This window comes from Lagenorhynchus albirostris, chromosome X, assembly GCF_949774975.1.
Source record: "Lagenorhynchus albirostris chromosome X, mLagAlb1.1, whole genome shotgun sequence".
Taxonomy (NCBI): domain Eukaryota; kingdom Metazoa; phylum Chordata; class Mammalia; order Artiodactyla; family Delphinidae; genus Lagenorhynchus; species Lagenorhynchus albirostris.
The window spans coordinates 88,866,795-88,888,001 of NC_083116.1; positions in this window are offsets into that span (position 1 = coordinate 88,866,795).

Consider the following 21,207-nt stretch of genomic DNA (forward strand, 5'->3'; position numbering starts at 1 on the left):
ATAGAACTTTTTTTTATTATTCTGTTTGTGGTGATCGTTGAATGACCCTATACAAGTGTTAAAATTCACCAAACTGTATGCCAACAAAATCAATTTTACTATACATTCATTTAAAAACAAAAATTAAAAATTATTGAACATCCTAAAGAGCTTTTGTTTATGTGGTTTATATCTATCAGTATTTGCCATTATAGAAGTTACAAGTGATTTAAAAATTAAATATTAATTTGTTAATTCATTTAAAACAATGCTGGATACATGTTACATAAATAACATACTTGTAATGAAAAGTGACTATATATTCCAAAATATGCAAAAAATGTAATCTCATTGTTTTACATCTTTGCAAATCTCTTTCATGTCTGGCTGAATAGAAGACAGCTGGATTCTCATATCTGCTCTGCATCAATCTGTTGCAGTATCATAGGTCATGTAGCTTCGGGAAAACTGCTAAACACTTGATGGAGAGAGTGATAAATGAGAGTGATAAATGCAAAGAGAATCTCAGCATTCCTGTGAAAATACTTTTGACTTTGTGGACCCCTAAAAGGATCTTGGGGACCCCGAGGTGTCCCTAGACCTCCCTTTCATTATCACTGCTAGTGTATGCCAAAATCTGTTACCTGCTTAGGTCATTTTCAGCTTCAGCTCAGCGTCACTGATCTAACTTGGCCTTCCCTCTTTGTTTATGGTGCTTGGGAATTTCCTTTTCTTGATTCTAAACATGGCTATATGTATTCTGTTTCCATTACATGTATCCAGCATTTATGTATCTGAAGTGGGATACATATCACACCAACTTCATCTTCTTTATCAGCTGTAGTTCTCTCTATATAGAATCATTGTGCTATTGATCTTTTCTGTTTTGTTTGGTGTGATTTCCTTGTGCCTTTTCACAGTGTTTCTACCTTTTCAGTTGTGGGGTTTCTTTTCTTGTTTGCTTCTAATGTGGCTTTGTAATTTATTTTTCTTTTCTATTTTGTTTTGAGATTTAAAGCTTGTTTTCTTAATTTCCTACCGTCTTCAATATCTTCTTTTGACCCTAGTATTTTTCAGTTGTTCTCTTTTTAAAGAGCCATCATGATACCATGATAGCCATCATATACCATGATATATAATAACTATATACCATCATGATAACCTATGGTATCTATATACCATCATGATATCTATAATACTTCCAGTGTTTCTTTGGTACCCTTTCTCACTGTGTATGCTCTTCATTTGCCTTTTGCTTATGTTCCTTTCTCTTTTCCTCATTTCCCCCTAGTTTCTATGCATAGGCCTTGAATTGGTTACCACTCATATTTTGATGGGTCAGCTACCTGTTGCAAAATACTATAAAGCAGTCCACATCCTTGATATAGGTTTATTGTATCAAATACCTTGTCTCAAATCATATTAATTTATTTGTTCTAGGAGAACATCTCTATCTTTGTCATGCCCTACCAAGGGCAAGGGTAGTGGGAACAGCTTTCTGCACTGGGTGGCAAGGCAATAAAGGAGTGTATTGTCTTCAGATAATTTAAAAATAATAATAAAAAACAACTAAAACTCAATCTGATTTTTATTATCACCAAACATCAGAAATTGTAAATAAATATCAGTGATAAAATACTCCTCCCCAACACCCGGGGAATGCTCCCATGGCCCTCCCCCCGCTCCCCTCCCTGCCCATGCCTCTGATTCATCAGATCCATGTGAGTCAAGCCCTTTAGTGACACAATATCTTCACAAAGGGGCCTTCCAGTTTTTGCTGGGCTGCTTATGTTTACTTCCATTGCAGATCTATACTCTATTCCCCTGTTTTCAGTCCCACTTCTCATTCCTACAAACCTCCAAATCCTCTCTAGGACTCCACTGGCAAGATGGGCTTCAACCTCTACTCCAGCATCCTCATAAAAGTACTCTGGGGGCTTCCCTGGTGGCGCAGTGGTTGGGAATCCACCTGCCAATGCAGGAGACGTGGGTTTGTGCCCCGGTCTGGGAAGATCCCACGTGCCACGGAGCGGCTAGGCCAGTGAGCCATGGCCGCTGAGCCTGCACGTCTGGAGCCTGTGCTCCGCAAGGGGAGAGGCCACAACAGTGAGAAGCTCGTGTACCGCAAAAAAAAAAAAAAAAAAGAAGTACTCTGGAGTTAGGCTTCTCCTCTTCCACTCGAATATGGGCTCCATGAAGTCAGGGGTTTTTTTCTGTTTTGTTCACAGATAGCAGGGACACTGCTATTTTCCCAGTGTCCAGTAAAGTGCCTGACATGTAGTAGGTGATTATCTATCTATCTATCATCTATCTATCTACTTGACCATGGTCATATGTTTATCTGTATTGCTGTGTGGTGCATCTCAGCAGATGGTACAATAAGCAGCATTATGAAAGATTTACATGTCCCACTGTGGTATGGACTCATCAGATAGCCACCAGACTTCATGGGGCTGTAAGGTCCAAGATTTACTCAGCAGCAAACTATGGGGACAGATGATTGAGGACTAGCTGCCAATCTCCGATATCCTGGCAGTGTCTAAAATATCAGGCAGAGGGGCTTCCCTGGTGGCGCAGTGGTTGAGAATCTGCCTGCCAATGCAGGGGACACGGGTTCGAGCCCTGGTCTGGGAGGATCCCACATGCCGCGGAGCAACTGTGCCCGTGAGCCACAACTACTGAGCCCGCGCGTCTGGAGCTTGTGCTCTGCAACAAGAGAGGCCACGACAGTGAGAGGCCCGCGCACCACGATGAAGAGTGGCCCCCGCTTGCCACAACCAGAGAAAGCCCTCACACAGAAACGAAGACCCAACAGAGCAAAAATAAATTAATTAATAAAATAAATAAATAAATAAATAAAATATCAGGCAGGGAGGGATAAATTAGGAGGTTGGGATTACCATATACACACTACTATATATAAAATGAGCATTCTCTATTTACAGTGTATTAATTATTAATTCTGCCTTTATTGGAAAAATAAGTATAAAGTAAAAATAGATCTTTTTGTTCTCTAAAAAATAGAATAATAATTCTAAATAAATAAACAAACAAACAAGTAAATAAAATATCAGGATTATAGCACCAACTTGGTGGTAGATAGGGATAGGTCTGAGATAGTATAACTGAAATGGGGGCTCAGGGGCAGAAATTAGGTTGAATTATTGAAATAAAGTTGTATTTATTTCACTCAAGTTTGTGGACAACAGGTTAATACTACATACACATATATATAGCTAACATAATTGAAACCATATCTTTGGAATAGATAGTACATTCACATGTGATGGTGGCATTTCATATTTACTGTTCTGTACTTTGCTTTTTTTTCACTTAACATATCTTGACAATTATTCCATCTGAGTACATAAAGAGTTGTCTTTTTAACATCTGCATTTTAGTCCATTGCCTAGAGATACCATAATTTATTTAACCAGTTCTCTATTGATAGACGTTTAGTTGTCTCCAACATTGCAATAAATAACCTTATATATCATTTTGCCTGTATGCAAGTATGTCTATAGGATAAATTCCTACAAGTGAATTTGCTTAGTATAAATATATGCTTTTGTTTTGTTTTGTTTTAAACATATTTATTGCAATAAATTTGACAACTTATAAGAAACAGACCAAGTCCTAGAAGATGTGGCACATATATACAATGGAGGGTTTCCCTGGTGGCGCAGTGGTTGAGAGTCTGCCTGCCGATGCAGGGGACACAGGTTCGTGCCCCGGTGCGGGAAGATTCCACATGCCGCAGAGCGGCTGAGCCCGTGAGCCATGGCCGCTGAGCATGTGCGTCCGGAGCCTGTGCTCCGCAACGGGAGAGGCCACAACAGAGAGAGGCCCGCGTACCGCAAAAAAAAAAACCCAAAAAACAAAAACAAAACATATGTACAACGGAATATTACTCAGCCATAAAGAAACGAAATTGAGTTATTTGTAGTAAGGTGGATGGACCTAGAGTCTGTCATACAGAGTGAAGTAAGTCAGAAGGAGAAAAACAAATACCGTATGCTAATACATATATATGGAATCTAAGGGAAACAAAAAAAAGGTCATGAAGAACCTAGGGGTAAGACGGGAATAAAAACACAGACCTACTAGAGAATGGACTTGAGGATATGGGGAGGGGGAAGGGTAAGCTGTGACAAAGTGAGAGAGTGGCATGGACATATACACTACCAAACGTAAAATAGATAGCTAGTGGGAAGCAGCCACATAGCACAGGGAGATCAGCTCGGTGCTTTGTGACCACCTAGAGGGGTGGGATCGGGAGGGTAGGAGGGAGACGCAAGAGGGAAGAGATATGAGAACATATGTATATGCATAACTGATTCACTTTGTTATAACGCAGAAACTAACACACCACTGTAAAGTAATTATACTCCCATAAAGATGTTAAAAAAATTTACAAAACCAAAACCGGCAAAAAAAAAAAACATTAAATACCTGAATAGCCCTATATCATCTGAATAAAAGAAATAACTTAAAATCTTCCAACAAAAAATACCCTAATTCCATATGCATTCACTGGTGAATTTTATCCAACATTCGAGGAAGATATAATAGTTGTCTTACAGAAAGTTTCAGAAAATAGCGGGAATACTTCTCAACTTATCATGAGTCTACCATTACTCTGACACCAAAAGTATAGCTATCACAAGAAAAGAAAATTAAAAACCAATCTCTCTCCTGAGCCTACTTGGAAAAGTTCCTAACGAAATATTATCAAATCTAACTTAGCAACATATAAAAAGGATAATGCATCATGACCAAGTGGGATTTACCCCAGTAACAGAAAGTTGGTCTAACCTTTTAAAAATAATCAACGAAATTCACCATGTTAACAAACTAAAAAAGGAAATCCACGTGGTTCTCTAAATAGATTCAGAAAAAGCACTTGATAAAATTTAACACCTACACAGGAACAACAACGACAACCAAAAACTCTCATCAAATTAGGCATAGAAAGGAATTTCCTCAAACTTTTTCTCATAGATTCAATGAAATCTCAATCAAAATCCCAGAAGCCCTTGTGGTAGAAATTGACAAGTTGATTCTAAAAAATTTTTTCTTGGCCGCCCTGCACAGCTTGCGGGATCTTAGTTCCCCAACTAGGGACTGAACATGGGCCACCGCAGTGAAAGCACCAAATCCTAACCACTGAACTGCCAGGGAATTCCCTGATTCTAAAATTTAGGTAGAAATACAAATGATATAAAACAGCCAGGACAAATATTTAAAAAAAAGAACAAAGTTGGAGTGCTTATATTTTCTGACTTCAGGACTTACCATAAATTACAGTTATTAGGACAATGGATTTTGACTAATTGCTCTACACAGAGGCTGTATCCATTTAATAGCTACCAACAATATCTCTCTGTCATCCTCACCACTATGGTGGGTTAGTAATCTTTTTTAATCCTTGCCAATCTAATATAGAAAATATGGCAACTCAACTTAGTCTTAATTTGCCTTTCTCTTATTATGACTGAAGTTGAGAAACATTTACATGTAGGAGACTTTTATTTCTTTTTCTGTGAACTGTCAATATTCTTTGCCCACATTTTTTACTGTGGTCTTTTTCATATGGATTTTTAGGAGTTCTTTGTATTTTAGGAAAATAAGCCTTGTGTGATATGAATTGTAACTATTTTTTACAGTTTGTTATCAGTCTTTTGGTGTTGCTTATGGTGGGTTAGAGCAATAAATCACACTTTTATTATAAAATATTACAAACATATGGAAAAGTGCACAGAATAATATATCAAATACTCATGTACCCTAAATTTTGTTATTTGGGCATGCTTACATACTTTTTTTTTTTTTGGCCTCACTGTGCGGCATGTGGGATGTTAGTTCCCCAACGAGGGATCAAACCCGCATCCCCTGCATCGAATCTTAACCACTGGACCGCCAGGGAAGTCCCTATTTGTCTTTTTAAAGAAATAAGATACTACAGATGAAGCCCCTTTTTGTTCTCCTTCCAGATCCACTCCCCTCTCTCCCTCCCCCAAGGTAATTACTATTCTGAAATTTATCTGTATTCTTCCCATCAATGTTTCTATACTTTCACTTATAGGTATGTGTCCATAAAAACAGTACTTAGTACTGTTTGGTGTATTTTTTAAATTCTATATAAATAATATCAAACTGTATGTATAACTTTCAAGTTTGTTTTTTACTCAATATTATGTTTGTAGGATTTATCCTTGTGGCTACATATAGACCAAATTAACTGATTTTTATTTTTATAAAGCATTCCACATATTAATATACCAACATTTAGTCATCTCATCTCTCACTGGTGGAAATTTTACTATAAAAAGCAACACCCTGGGCTTCCCTGGTAGCGCAGTGGTTGAGAGTAGCCTGCTGATGCAGGGGACGCGGGTTCGTGCCCCGGTCTGGGAAGATCCCACATGCCGCGGAGCGGCTGGGCCCGTGAGCCATGGCCGCTGAGCCTGCGCGTCCAGAGCCTGTGCTCCGCAACGGGAGAGGCCACAACAGTGAGAGGCCAGTGTACCACAAAAAAAAAAAAAAGCAACACTCTGTGTGCAAGAGTTCTCTAGGGTTTATACCTAGAAGCCCAGTGGCTGGCTAGTACCACGTCCCTTTCAAAACCTGTGAGAAAACAAAATAAAACAACCAAACTCCAAACTGTTCTCTAAAGTGGTACCAATATATACTCCAGCCAGCAGTATATGAAAATCCCAGTTATTCTATCATCCTTGCTGATGCCAACTTGATATTCTCAGACTTTAAAAATTTTCCAGTCTGATGAGTATGAAAATGTGTCTCAATATTGTTTAATTTGCATTTCCTAATTGCTAGTCAAATTGAATGTCATCCATCTGGGTTTCCCCTTCTGTGAATTGCCAGTTCATATCTGTTTGCTCGTTTTTCCCATTGGTTTGTATATACTTCTTATTGCTTTATAAGAGTGATTTCTATATTCTGGATAATAGAGGTACACGGAACACACATGAATGACGTCCATGTTCAGTCAAAGTCAAGGCCAAAGCTGAATATCATTATCATAGCATGAACTCCTGAATTACAAGAATAATTCTGAAATTTTATCAGTAAGTGTTTTTACAATTACAATTTTATTAACAAACTTTTAACAATTTGACATTATAATGCAGGAATATGAACTTCTCAGTGCTGTCAGCAGCTAGACTCCTCCTGTGCTTACTAGAGTGCACATTTTTAGTACTAAACACTACTCACCTTCCACTGAGATCAGTGGAAAAATAAGATATTTACACTTATATGTGGAATCTAAAATATGACACAAATGAACTTATCTATGAAACAGAAGCAGACTCACAGATGTAGGAACGGACTTGTGGTTGCCAGGGGCCGGGGGAGGGGAAGGGACGGACTGGGAATTTGGGGTTAGCAGATGCAAACTATTTTATATAGGATGGATAAACAACAAGGTCCTACTCTACAGCACAGGGAACTATATTCAATATCCCGTGATAAAACATAATGGAAAAGAATATGAAAAAGAATGTGTATATATATATATGTATATTGTGAATATATGAATCACTTTGCTGTACAGTAGAAATTAACACAACATGCAAATTATATTTGAATAAAATAAAATTTTTAAAAAAGAATAAGATACTTAGGGCACTTCTCATTTTTCTCTAAAACTTTTTTCTTTTGAACTCTTTATAATCTTTAAGTCTGAACTAAAGGTGATTTATAATAAATGTTGTTATACATGATTTTGGAGTTTTTCTACCACACGAAATTTTGACATGGAAAAGATGACATATTGCTCTTAATCCATCTTCACAAGCTATGAGGAATTCTCAAATAAGGCTTATAGTCTAAATGGAACTAAGCAACTAAAAATTAAATGTAATTCTTAAATTTTATTTTGTTTAACGTTATGAATGCTCTGTGTGGAAACAACTCTTACAAACAATAAAATTATTGTATAATCAAATATCTATTACTCTGCCTTGGATTATTATATAAAATAACATAAACATCTGTTAGTTCAAAAAGCATATAATGCCTTTCCTAAAATTGTCTAGCTAACATACTGTCTCTTAATATTGGCATTAAAGGTCAACCTATGTCCCTATTTAACTATTTGAAATCTCTTAATCACTTTTTGATATAAAATTAACAGCTTGCCCAATCATTAATTATTGCAGAATTTGCTCTTGCAATAATAAATAAAACTTTATTCTTCAAGGGACTGATAGAATTTCAATATATAAAACAAATTTTTTTGGCTTCAAGTTACATCTGGAATATTTTCCTTCATGCCTTTTGCTGTTTATGTTCTGTATAAGAAATCCTGAAATTATTATATTCTCCTGTATTTTCTTATGAAGGTTTTAAAGTTCTGTTTTTCACATATAAGACTTTAACCTATCTGAAATTTTTTTCAGGGTTACGATGTCAAGTACTGGCTTAATTTAATTTTTCCATGTGAGTAATCAATTGTCCCAGCAGATTTATTAAATTTTCTATCTTTACCCACTAATTTGTAATGCTCCCTCTGTTGAATACAAAGTTTCCATATGCGTGTGGATTTTTTTTTCTGGATTCTCTATTCTGCTCCATTGATCTATTTATCTATACCTTCTTCTCCTTCAAAATTATTTTGGCTGTCCTTGGCCCTTTGTTTTTTCATATAAATTCTAAAATTTGTTTTCCCAGTTACATGAAAAAATCTTTGGGTATTTTAATTGGATTTGTGTTGAATTTTAAATTAGTGAGATTTTTAAAAATTCCATGAACATGCTCTATCTCTCCATTTATCTAGGTCATATTTATGTGTTACAATGAAATTTTTAACATATTCCATGTAAGTTTTGCATTGTTGGTTAGATATTCCTAGGAACACTATATGTTTAGTTGCTATTGTGAAAGTCTTTTATTTTTATTTTTTATTTATTTATTTAATTAATTTATTTTTGGCTGCGTTGGGTCTTGGTTGCTGCGCGCCGGCTTTCTCTAGATCAGGGGCTACTCTTCGTTGCCGTGCGCAGGCTTCTCATTGCAGTGGCTTCTCTTGTTGCGGAGCACGGGCTCTAGGCGCACGGGCTTCAGTAGTTGTGGCACGTGGGCTCAGTAGTTGTGGCTCGCGGGCTCTAGAGCGCAGCCTCAGTAGTTGTGGCGCACGGGCTTAGTTGCTCCACAGCATGTAGGATCTTTCCAGACCAGGTCTTGAACCCGTGTCCCCTGCACTCGCAGGCAGATTCTTAACCACTGTGCCACCAGGGAAGCCCCTGAAAGTTTTTTTAAAAAAACATTTTCTAATAGGTTGTTGCTGGCACATAGGAATGTTCGATTTCTGTACACTGATCTTGTCTCCAGCAACACAGCTGAACTCTCTTGTTGGTTCTAATAGTTTGTTGTAAACTCTCTCGAATGGGGTACTGTTGATGCCCTGTCCCATACCCCTTGACTCATCTCTGTGTTCATCTACAGCTGTGGTAGAAGGTATTTGTCAAGCTGACTACTTTCCTCCTAAAAGGCATGAGTGTCTCTGCTTCTTTCCTTGAGGGCTTTGTCCAGCAAAACAAGAGCTTGGAGACACCACCGGGAAGGCTGTGGGGGAGCTAACACCTCTGGGGTAATATTCAACCAATGGGGGTGGGGAGAGTCAGTGGATAAATGCTCCTATCTCCCTGTCCTTCAGCGGAGTGGCTCTGACACATGTGCCACATGTGTGGCACACAGGGGGTCCTAGTGAGGTTGATTCCCAGATACGCATAGTGCTAACCAGCTCATTAATATATCTTGTATTGTTTTTTCTCCCATTCCCATATAACTTCCTCACTCCCTCACTTGTGCTTATTTGGATCACCTCTCAAATAAACTACCTGTCCCCAAATCCTACTGTCTAAGGGTCTGCTCTTAGGAGAATCCTAACTAAAATAAATGGTTTATCTAGTTAATCTTATCATCTTTAAATAATGAGTCTTTTCCAATTCCTATACCTTTTTCTCCTGGTCTTACACTGGTTAGGAACTCCCCCACCGCCAGTACAGACTAAATATAAAATAGAATGTAAAGTCAAGTGATAAAGGCACCCTAGTCTTATTTCTGAAATTAAAGGGAATGCTTCTAATATTTTATTTTCAAGTATGATGTCTGCTGTAGAGTTTTGGTTCTCTATCAGGTTAAGAAAAATTTCTCTACTCTTAGTTTGAAATATTTTAAAAATCATGAATGGGTATTTTATTAAATGTTTTAAATGTATTTATTAATATCATTTTCTTTAATTTGTTAATGTGATAAATTTTATAGATTTCCTTTAAATAATTTTTAAATTTAGATTTGCATCTTATCAAAGTTACATAAGCATTTAGAGTCAAATAATTCTACAAGGCTTTTTATGAAAAACTACATTCCCCTCTAGCCTTCCCCCATTTCTCACTCCCCAGAGGCAACAACTTCCAACTCATGTTATTTTATTTTGATATTATTTTTAAAAAGAATATTCTGACACTTGTTAAAATGGTAAGGAAGACTGTATTCAGGACTTTTGTGATAGGTGTCAAGACTATCACAATAGGGGAGAGAGATTGGACTCAACTCTGAATACAACAAGGATAAGTGGGGATTTATAGCCAGTGGGCAGAATAAGGGGGTCAGTGGATGAGAAATTACTAAGAGGAGACATCGCGGTAGGGGGATTCTTGTTAAACTGACCTAACAGGATTCTTGCTGAAGGCAAGCCAGGGTGATCAGACATCAAAGTGGGGGATTCTCTCTAAAATAACTTAGCAGGATTCCTGGTAAAACTGGACTAGGCAGGCAGATGACAGGGCCCAAGGATGAGATCTAGTCCAAAAGAGGTCTCAGAGGAGCCTGACTAAAGTTTGGTCAAGGAGAAAATCTTTGTCAGTTTTTACCTTGTGGCAGAGATTGTTAGTTTTGTTCATCCAAATCTATCTGGGCACACAGCATTTCTGCAGCTTCCCTTGCAATTAGGTGGGTCATTTGTTCTGTAAAATTTCACTTAACCCCCTGTTTTCAGGATATCACCCCCATCTTCAACTATGTTTTTTGTCCCCTGGTATGGAGATCCTTTTTTACCCTCTCCAAAGAATAAATCTCCTTCTCAGCTTAGATGGGAGAGAGGAAGTTATATGGTTGAAGACAGGAAGAGGGGACAGGTTCTGGGGTATAACTAACGAAGCCGAATCCGGCCTCTGTACCCCGACACCGAATTAAATCTCAGACACAGAGTTTTGGATGAGGCAGAAAAGATAGCTTTATTGCTTTGCCAGGCAAAGGGGGCCACGGCAAGCTAATGCCCTCAAAACTGTGTGTCCCAACCTGGAAAGGGTAGTGAGAAGTTTTATAGTAATGGTTCAAAGGGGGCATGATCAGCTCGTGGGCAGTCTTATGGTTGGTTGGTGGTGAGGTAAGTGGGAGTCGGCATCATTAACCTTTTGGTTCCAACCTGTCAGGGGTCTACGTGCTTGTGGGCAGCTTTGGGCAGCATACCATCGTTAACCGTTAACTTCTCTCACCTGGTGGAGGTTTCAGTATCTGCAAAAGGGCTCAAAGATATTGTTGTGTGTCTCCATCGGTGGGGAACCAAGACGTTGCCCCAAGCCTGCACTATTGTTTCTCTTGACTATTTCTGTTTGGTTTTGCATCTCCTCCCTTCCCTAATTAGCAACTGTTTGAACCTGCCCATTGGAACTCAGGGAAGCTCATGGAGGCTGAATGAAGCCTATTTCCTGTAATCAAAGAAATGGGGGACACAGGAAGGCTTTTGTGCCAAGGAGCTCCACAGGGTCCTGCTTGGTATCACTACTGCTGCTGCTGCTTCTTTTTTTTTTTTTTTGAAAGAATTGCACCTTTAATTTATTGAATACTTATGATAGTGTGATGGTGCCAGGAATTCTGCTAAAGACTAAACATGCATTATCTCTTTGAACCTTCACAACAACTCTTTGAGAAATATTCTGTTATTATAATCTACATTTTAAATTTGAGGTACAATTCACAGGCTATAAAATTTACCCTTTTAAAGTGTACAATTTGGTGGGTTTTACTATATTCACAGGATTGTGTGCAACAATTACCATTATCTAATTCCAGAACATTTTCATCATCCCCAAATGAAACCCTGCAACCACTAGCAGTTACTCCCACTCTCCCCTCCCCCAGCCCCCAGCAATCATTAATCTCTGTCTCTGTGGATTTGCCTATTCTGTACATTTCACATAAATGGAATCATACAATAAGTGACCTTTTGTGTCTGGCTTCTTTCACTTAGCATAATGTTTTCAAGATTCACCCATGTTGTAACAGGTATTGGTACTTCATTCTTTTTATAGCTAAATAATATACTATTTTATAGGTATACCACATTTTGTTTTTCCATTCATCAGTTTAGGGTCATTTGGCTTGTTTCTATATTTGGGCTATGAGGAATAATACTGCCTTGAACACTCATGTACAAGTTTTTGTATGAACATATGTTTTCACCTTTCTTGGGTATATTCTTAGGGGTGGAATTGCTGGGTCATATGATAACTCTGTGTTTAACTTTTTGAGGAACTGCCAAACTGTTTTCCAAGGAACTGCATCATTTTACATTCCCACCAGCAATGTACGAGGGTTCCAATTTCTCCACATCCTTGTCAACTCTTGTTATTGTCTTTTTTTTCTTGTCAAATCCTTTTTCTACATCTATTGAGAGAATCACCTGTTTTCCTTCATTCTATTAATAGGGTATATTACATTGATTGATTTTCATATGTCGACCCAACTTTGCATCATGGGATATATCCCACTTTGTCATGGTGTATAATCCTTTTTATATGCTGCTGGACTTGGTCTACTAGTATTTTGTTGAGGATTTTCACATCTACTTTCATAAAGTATATTACTGGTCTATAGTTTTGTAATATTTTTGTCTGGCATTGGTATGAGTTGTAATACAGACCTCATAGAATGAGTTGGGAAGTGTTCCATCCTCCTGTATTTTGGGGGAGAGTTATGAAGGATTGTTGTTAATTCTACTGTAAACACTTGGTAGAATTTACCAGCGAAACCATTTGCTCCTGGGCTTTTCTTTGAGTACTAACTGCTTCTTAAATTTTCAAATAAGCCCTCTATTTTTGGTCTCACCATCACCCCTAATTTCAGAGGTTCTTGGCGACATCAATTCCTGAGAGTTTTGAGAATTTCTTGGCATAAATTGGGTTGGCTCTCTATTTGCTCCACTGCCATTTTAGGATTCAGCTTTCATTGGGTCTGCTAAGTCAGTTGTCATTCATCCATCTGCTTTCTCTGGCTTCTTTCAAGACTTTCTCTGCCTTTGGTTTTCTGAAGTTTGAATATGCCTAGGTGTGGGTTTTTTTATGTTTTATTTTGTTTTGTTTGGTGTTCTCTGAGCTTCCTGGATCTGCAGTTTTGTGTATGTAAATAATTTTGGACCATTATTGCTTCAAATATTTCTTCTGTATATATATATATATATATATATATATATATATATATATATATATATATATTCTCTCTCCCTCTCCAAACTCAGTTTTCAGCAATATGTCAAAATTACTCGTTAAGTAAGTGGCCTTACTGCTATGGCTTCCACTGGCTTCTATTCCAGGTAAGCACATCTTGGGTGCTGAATCTCTTTGAATCTGCCTGTCTCTCTAGATTTCAAGATGGTAGTTTGCCCTGTGACTTCAGTTCTCTGACGGTATAAGAAAATAATCTATTTTCAGTTCACCCAGCTTTCTTGTTGTAAGAATGGGAGTAATAACTTCTAAGCTTTTTACATATTGGAGCTGAAACCAAAGCTACTTTCTAGATCTCCCAACTTTATTGCTGTTATATACTCTCTCATTCTCCTTATCTTTGTGGATTTGTTGCTTTTTAAAATTCCTTTAGGGATTTCCCTGGTGGTCCAGTGGATAAGACTCCGCACTCCCAATGCAGGGGTCCCGGGTTTGATCCCTGGTTAGGGGACTAGATCCTGCATGCATGCCACAAGAGTCCACATGCTGCGACTAAGAAGCCCATGTGCAGCAACTAAAAGATCCTGCGTGCCGCAACTAAGACCCGGTGCAGCCAAAATAAATAAATACTAAATAAACAAACAAATAAATAAAATTCCTTTACTATTAATTTAGTGGGGTCTTGGGAGAGAGGAAGAGCTAATGCGGGATTCAACCCTCCATCTTTAGCCAAATGTCTCAATAGATTTTTTAGTATTAACCCATCCTTGCATCCTTTGGACATGATATACCTTTTTCATATACATTGCTATACATTGCTAGTTTGCTAGCATTTTGGGGATTCTTGTGTCTAGGTTTCTAAGTGAAGTTGGTTATTATCCATAAAGATTATATATTTGTTGCACATAATGATGTGAAAGTATTCCGTCCTTTTATATTTCCTGGAACAGTTTCTATTAGGTAGATTTGATAGATCTCACCTTAGAAACATATTTTTTAATTTAGCTTAGGGGAGAGAAGATTTTTACTAACTATTGATTCAAATTTTTAAAATATTTATATAACTTTTAGGCTTTCTATTCTCCTTAAATAAGTTTTGCAAAGTTATATTTTTTTAGAAGATTGCTCGTTTCATCTACAATTTTACATTTATTGGTAGAAAGTTGTTTGTAGTATTTTAAAATTATTTTTAAAATCCATTGTACCTGTAATTTTGTCACTCCATTCTTTTTTTTAAATAAATTTATTCATGTATTTATGTTTGGCTGCATTGAGTCTTCATTGCTGCATGCAGGCTTTCTCTAGTTGTGAGTGGGGGCTACTCTTTATTATTTCTTTTTTTTAACATCTTTATTAGAGTATAAATTGCTTTACAATGGCGTGTTAGTTTCTGCTGTATAACAAAGTGAATCAGCTATACATAAACATACATCCCCATATCTCCTCCCTCTTGCATCTCCCTCCCACCCTTTGTTGCGGTGCGCGGGCTTCTCATTGCGGTAGCTTCTCTTGTTGTGGAGCACAGGCTCTAGGTGCACGGGCTTCAGTAGTTGTGGCACGTAGGCGCAGTAGTTGTGGCTCATGCGCTCTAGAGCACAGGCTCAGTAGTTGTGGCGCACAGGCTTAGTTCCTCTGTGGCATGTGGGATCTTCCCGGACCAGGGCTCGAACCCGTGTCCCCTGCATTGGCAGGTGTATTCTTAACCACTGCGCCACCAGGGAAGCCCCCTATTCATTCTTAATATTATTCACTTGTGCCTCTTGTTTTCTTGTTCAGTCTTGCTAGAGGTTTATCTTTTCTAAGAACCAGATTTGGGTTTTATTGATCTTCTCTATTGCTTTCTTGTTTTCTATTTCATTGATTTATGATCTTACATAGCTTATACCTTTGTTGTGCTTTCATTACATTTAATTTGTTGTCAGTTTTCTAACTTCCTGAATTAGATGATTAAGTCCTTAAAATTCAGCCTTCTTTCTAATAAAAAGTATTAAAGGCCATACAGTTCCCCCTAAGTTCTGCTTAAGCGATCTCTCACAAGTTTCAATATCAATGTTATCATTCAGTTCTAAATACTTTCTAATTTACATTATGATTTTTCTTTAACCCATGAGCTAATTAAAAGTGTTTTTTAAACATTCCAAACAATTTTTAAAGCTTGTTGTTGTTGTTTATTTGTAATTAAGTTAGTTCAGGGAAAGTGATCTGGATGAAACCAATTCTGTGGTATTTATTGAGACTTAATTTATAGCCAAGAATGTGGTCAATATCCCAAGTGTGCTTGAAAACAAAGTGTATGTATTACCTCTTATGTGCATGGCAATGTATTTGTGAGTGTGTGTGTGTTTGTGTATGTATATATATATATGTCTGTAATATATATTATTGTGTGTGTGTATATATATATATCCATCCATTAGATTGAACTTGATAATTGTACAGTTCAGATATATGTTCTTATTGGCTTTTTTGTCTGATTAATCTAACAGTCTCTAAGGAAGGTATGCTAAAATCTCCCACTATGATTATAGATTTGTCAGTTTATCCTCATAATTCTGATCGTTTTTCCTTTATATATTTTGAAGCTATGTTACAAAATATATAAAATTTAGAATTTTTATATCTTCCTACTGAACTGTTTCTTTCATCATTACACACTGATGCTCTCTATCACTAATAATGGTTTTGGTCTTATAATCTATTTTGTATGTTATAAACAGAGCTACGCCAGCTTTCTTTCATTTAGGATTTTCCTGAATATCTTTTTTCATTCCTTAATACTTCCAATCTGTGACCTTCTGTTTTAGATGTGTCTCTTTTAAAGAGCACATGGCTAGATTTTTCAAAATCTAATCTGACACTATTAACTGGAGAATTTAATCCATGTGGATTATTGTTGTCTTGTATTATTGTATTTGGATTTGTTACCACCATTTTTATTTGCGCTTTCTATTTACCCTAATTTTTCAGCACTTCTTTATGTTTCTTCTCCTTTCTTGCCTTCAATTTGATTGATGGGGTTTTTCCCGTTCAGTAGCTTGGAAGTTATATAGTTTTTGTTGTTGTTGTTTGTTTTTGTTTCTGTTTCTGGCCGTGTTGGGTCTTTGTTGCTGTGCGCGGGCCTTCTCTAGTTGCAGTGAGTGGGGGCTACTCTTCGTTACAGTGCGCAGTCTTCTCACCATGGTGGCTTCTCTTGTTGCAGAGCATGGGCTATAGGCACGCGGGCTTCAGTAGTTGTGGCACGTGGGCTTAGTTACTCCACGACATGTGGGATCTTCCCGGACCAGGGCTTGAACCCATGTCCCCTGCATTGGCAGACAGATTCTTAACCACTCCGCCACCAGGGAAGCCCTATATAGTCTTTAAAAAATTATTCCAGGGCTTCCCTGGTGGTGCAGTGGTTAAGAGTCCGCCTGCAAATGCAGGGGACACAGGTTCTTGCCCCGGTCTGGGAAGATCCCACATGCCATGGAGCGGCTAGGCTCGTGAGCCATGGCCGCTGAGCCTGTGCATCCGGAGCCTGTGCTCTGCAACGGGAGAGGCCACAACAGTGAGACGCCCACTTACCTCAAAAAAAAAAAAAGTAAAAAAAATTATTCCATTTTCTCCCTCCCTTAGTGTGTAAATTAGGAAATTATGCACTGCACTATGTTTCTATTTTTTAATGATTACCTCAGAAATAATGACATGCATAATTAACTTACAAAAGTCTAAAATGAAAAAAAATTCCTTCCACATAATACAAGAGTTTAGAACATTTTAACTCCATTGACTGTCCCAACTCACATGCTTATTATTGTCTAGTATTTCAAGTCTAGACTACCAATGATTATTAATACCTCATATTTATTTACATTTGTCCACATGTTTACCATCATCTTTACTTTTCATTCTTTCATTCATCCCATATCTTCCATCTGGGATAATTTTCCTTCTACTTTTTACTCACAATACACTCCTTTGAATTTCCTTCAGTGAGTATCTGCTGGTGAGGAACTATCTCAATGTTTGTGTGAAAATGTCTTTATTTCACTCTCATTCTTTAAAAAAAATTTTGCTGAGCATAGAATACTAAGTTAACAATCAGCAAATTGAAGATCATTCCACTATCTTCTGATTGTTGAGACGTCAGCTGTCAGTCTAATGACTGTTCCTATGACATGATCTGTCATCTTTCTCTGACTTCATTTTCTCTCTCTTTGTTTTTTTGCAGAGTCTGGGTTAGACCTCTTTTTATTTATCCTACCTAGGATTTGTTGGGCTTCTTGAATGTGTGGGTTGATTTCTTTTATTAGGATGAGAAATATTCTCAGCCTTTATCTCTTCAAATATTGACTCTGCCCTATCAATATTCATATTCTCTTTCTCTCACACTATAATCAGATGTGTGCTAGATTTTCTCATTGTATCCTCCACGTCTCTTACTCTCTTTCCTGTATTTTCTATTTCATTTCGTCTCTCCATAAAGCATTCTTGATCATGTCTTCGGGTTTATCTTCTAATTCATTAATGCTCTCTTCACTTATGTCCACATTTCTGCCAGATACATTTACTGAGTTGGTATTTTTCACTTCTAGAAGTTATTTTTCATTTTTTCCCAATATGCGATATCACTTTTTATAGATTTCTCTTCCCTGTGCATATTTTCAAATTAACAATTTGTTTCTTTAAACATGTACGCATAGTTGTTTTAAAATATGGGTCTGGTAATTCCCTTATCTGAAATCTGTGTGAGTCTGTTTCTGTTATTTCTCATCCCTGCTGTTTCTAACTCAAGTTGCCTTGTTTCTTTGTATGCCAATTTTAGTCTGTTTTCTGGTCATTGTGCCCTTGAAAACTTATTTGTGGGGGTTCCCTGAGGCCTGGAATGGATAGATTCTCCTCCAGAGGCTTTGTATTTGTTTCTACTGAGTACTATGGAGTACTACCTGTCTGGAAGCCACTTAAATCCAAAGTAATAGCTTGAAGTTCCCTGGCTGATTCAGGCCATGGGTGATAGGGGTGCAAATCTGAGGACTGGAGTGTGGCCTCATTTTCTCAGGGATGACTTTTTTTTACCCACTCCCCCCTTTTAAAAAATTTTATAATCTATTTATTTACTTTTATTGAAATATAGTTGATTTACAATGTTGTGTTAGTTACAGCAAATTGTACAGCAAAGTGATTCAGTTATACATCTATATATATATGTAATATATTCTCTTTTTAGATTCTTTTCCATTATAGGTTACTATGAGATATTGAGTATAGTTCCCTGTGCTATACAGTAGGCCCTTGTTGGTTATCTATTTTATATATAGTAGTGTATATATTTTAATCCCAAACTCCTAATTTATCCCTCCCCTTCCCCCTTTGATAACCGTAAGTTTGTTTTCTATGTCTGTGAGTCTATATCAGTTTTGTAAATCAGTTCATTTGCATCATTTTTTTTTAGATTCCACATATAAACTATATCATATGATATTTGTCTTTCTCTGTTTGGCTCACTTCACTTAGTATGATAATCTCTAGGTCATGTTGCTGCAAATGGCATCATTTCATTCTTTTTATGGCTGAATAATATTCCATTGTGTATATGTACTACATCTTCTTTATCCATTCCTCTGTTGATGGACATTTAGGTGCTTCCATGTCTTGGCTACTGTAAATAGTGTTGCTATGAATATTGGGGTGCATGTATCTTTTTGAATTAGAGTTTTCCCCAGATATATGCCCAGGAGTGGGATCACTGAATCATGTGGTAACTCTATTTTTAGTTTCTTAAGGAAACTCCATACTGTTCTCCATCCCACTTCCCCTTTTTCTTTATTTTTTTTTATTTTTTTTTTTTTGCTGTACGCGGGCCTCTCACTGTCATGGCCTCTCCCGTTGTGGAGCACAGGCTCCGGACGCGCAGGCTCAGCGGCCATGGCCCACGGGCCCAGCCGCTCCGCGGCATGTGGGATCCTCCCGGACCAGGGCACGAACCCATGTCCCCTGCATCGGCAGGCGGACTCTCAACCACTGCACCACCAGGGAAGCCCCCCCACTCCCCTTTTTTATACCCTTTATTTTTAGCAAGAGAGCTCTGCTTGGTGCCTAGACAGCCTTTTGTACAGTTCTCTGGGACTGTTGGGAACAGGGGCAGATTTCATTCTGGTTGGCCCTTACACCGCTGATGTAGTTCTTTGGGGTCTCAGCTTAATGTGGAGAGGGTCTCCTATTAAACCCCTACCATGGGCTGGCCCTGAGCCTTAACTTCTCTCCCTCTAGCCCCGTGTGGCCACTGGTTCAAAGCTCAGGTGGGCAATGTAGGCAAATGCCCTCAGAGCAAATTGGCTTTGGTGTGCCAATACTCTACTTAACCTGTCTGGTTACAAGCTTTCATCCAAAACTTGGCCTGAAAGTTTCCCTTTGTCCTCTCAGCTCTTCAGTGGTTTTGAAACTTTTTATCCAGTATATTTCATTATTTCAGTAGGAAAGTTGAATCAAATAACCAAGCCTGCCATTGCCAGAAACTAGAAGTCCACACTCTTAAATGTTTAAACATTCATACTTGACTTAACAAGGTCCAAACGCAGGCAATATCTCTACTCTCCTCCCAAACAATACAAGAGCCTTAGAATGCTTTAAATGTTAATAGCCCCCTGCTGTTTTACAGGTTTTTGTGCTCTAGTGCCAGTTTTTTTATACCTCCATATGATTCAACATTATTGTTTTATGCACTTAATGCTTATTTAGATTGCTCCATGTTTACCAATTTTTGTTCACTGTTCCTTGCCTCCTATTCATTCCTCCTCTCCAATTTCAATTTCATTCTTCCTGAAGTACATCTTTCAGTAGTTATTTTAGTTGTCTATTATTGCTGAACTTTCTTAGGTTTATTTTTTCTGAAAACGTCCTTATTCCACTCTCAAAAAAAAAAGAGTAGAAGTCCATCTCATCAGTATTTCTTCGGAGTACTAATTCTCCTCCTTGTGGCAACTGGTGACTCACCTTCGTGGCATGTCATTTCTTTGCAAGTACAATCTTTTTATTGTTTGTTTCTGAGTACATCTTGGGCAGATATTGTCTTTTTCTGTGGGATTCTATGTGCCCAGTATTGTAAAAATGTGTTTGCTTTAGCTGAGGTTCTAGAGGTTTGAATTGTTCTGCTCCAATTTCTGTTTTAATTTTTCAGCATGTGATTCCCATTATACACAGTAGGGTAAATTTAGACCCCATATCCACATATGACATAGGCCTGGGATTTTTATTTCTTCTTGTGGCTCCAGAGAGAGCATAAGACTTTTCATGGCTTACTCTCCAAACCCCTTTTTAATGAACAGAGAAGCTACTAAAGGCTTTATCCAGAGGCTTTAATTACAGCTTCTCTGCCTCTGGTGGACCTGAGGCTGTGTTGCCAGTACCTGCATGAGCACTAGATTCGCAGCTCTGAGCCCCAGCCCCTACGGCCTGATATCTAGAACCAATACCACAAATAGGTTATTGCAGTGTCCGTTTACAATTACTAGACTGGCTCTTTCTTTTTTCTCTGGGAATTTTACCTTTTGTTTTTTTAAGCTCAGCTATAAGTTAAAATTTTTGTTACAGTTTATCTAGTGTTATTATGTGTTTGTAGTTGAGGGGGGCGCTATTCATGTCGTCTTAGTGTGCTATATTGCCAGAAGAAAATCATACTTTATACATATGATTTTGCACTGTAGTTATACTTAAGCATTTTCTCTTATCACATCCATCCTCATAAATATGCACTTCTCTGAGTTCCAAGGAAATTAAGTCC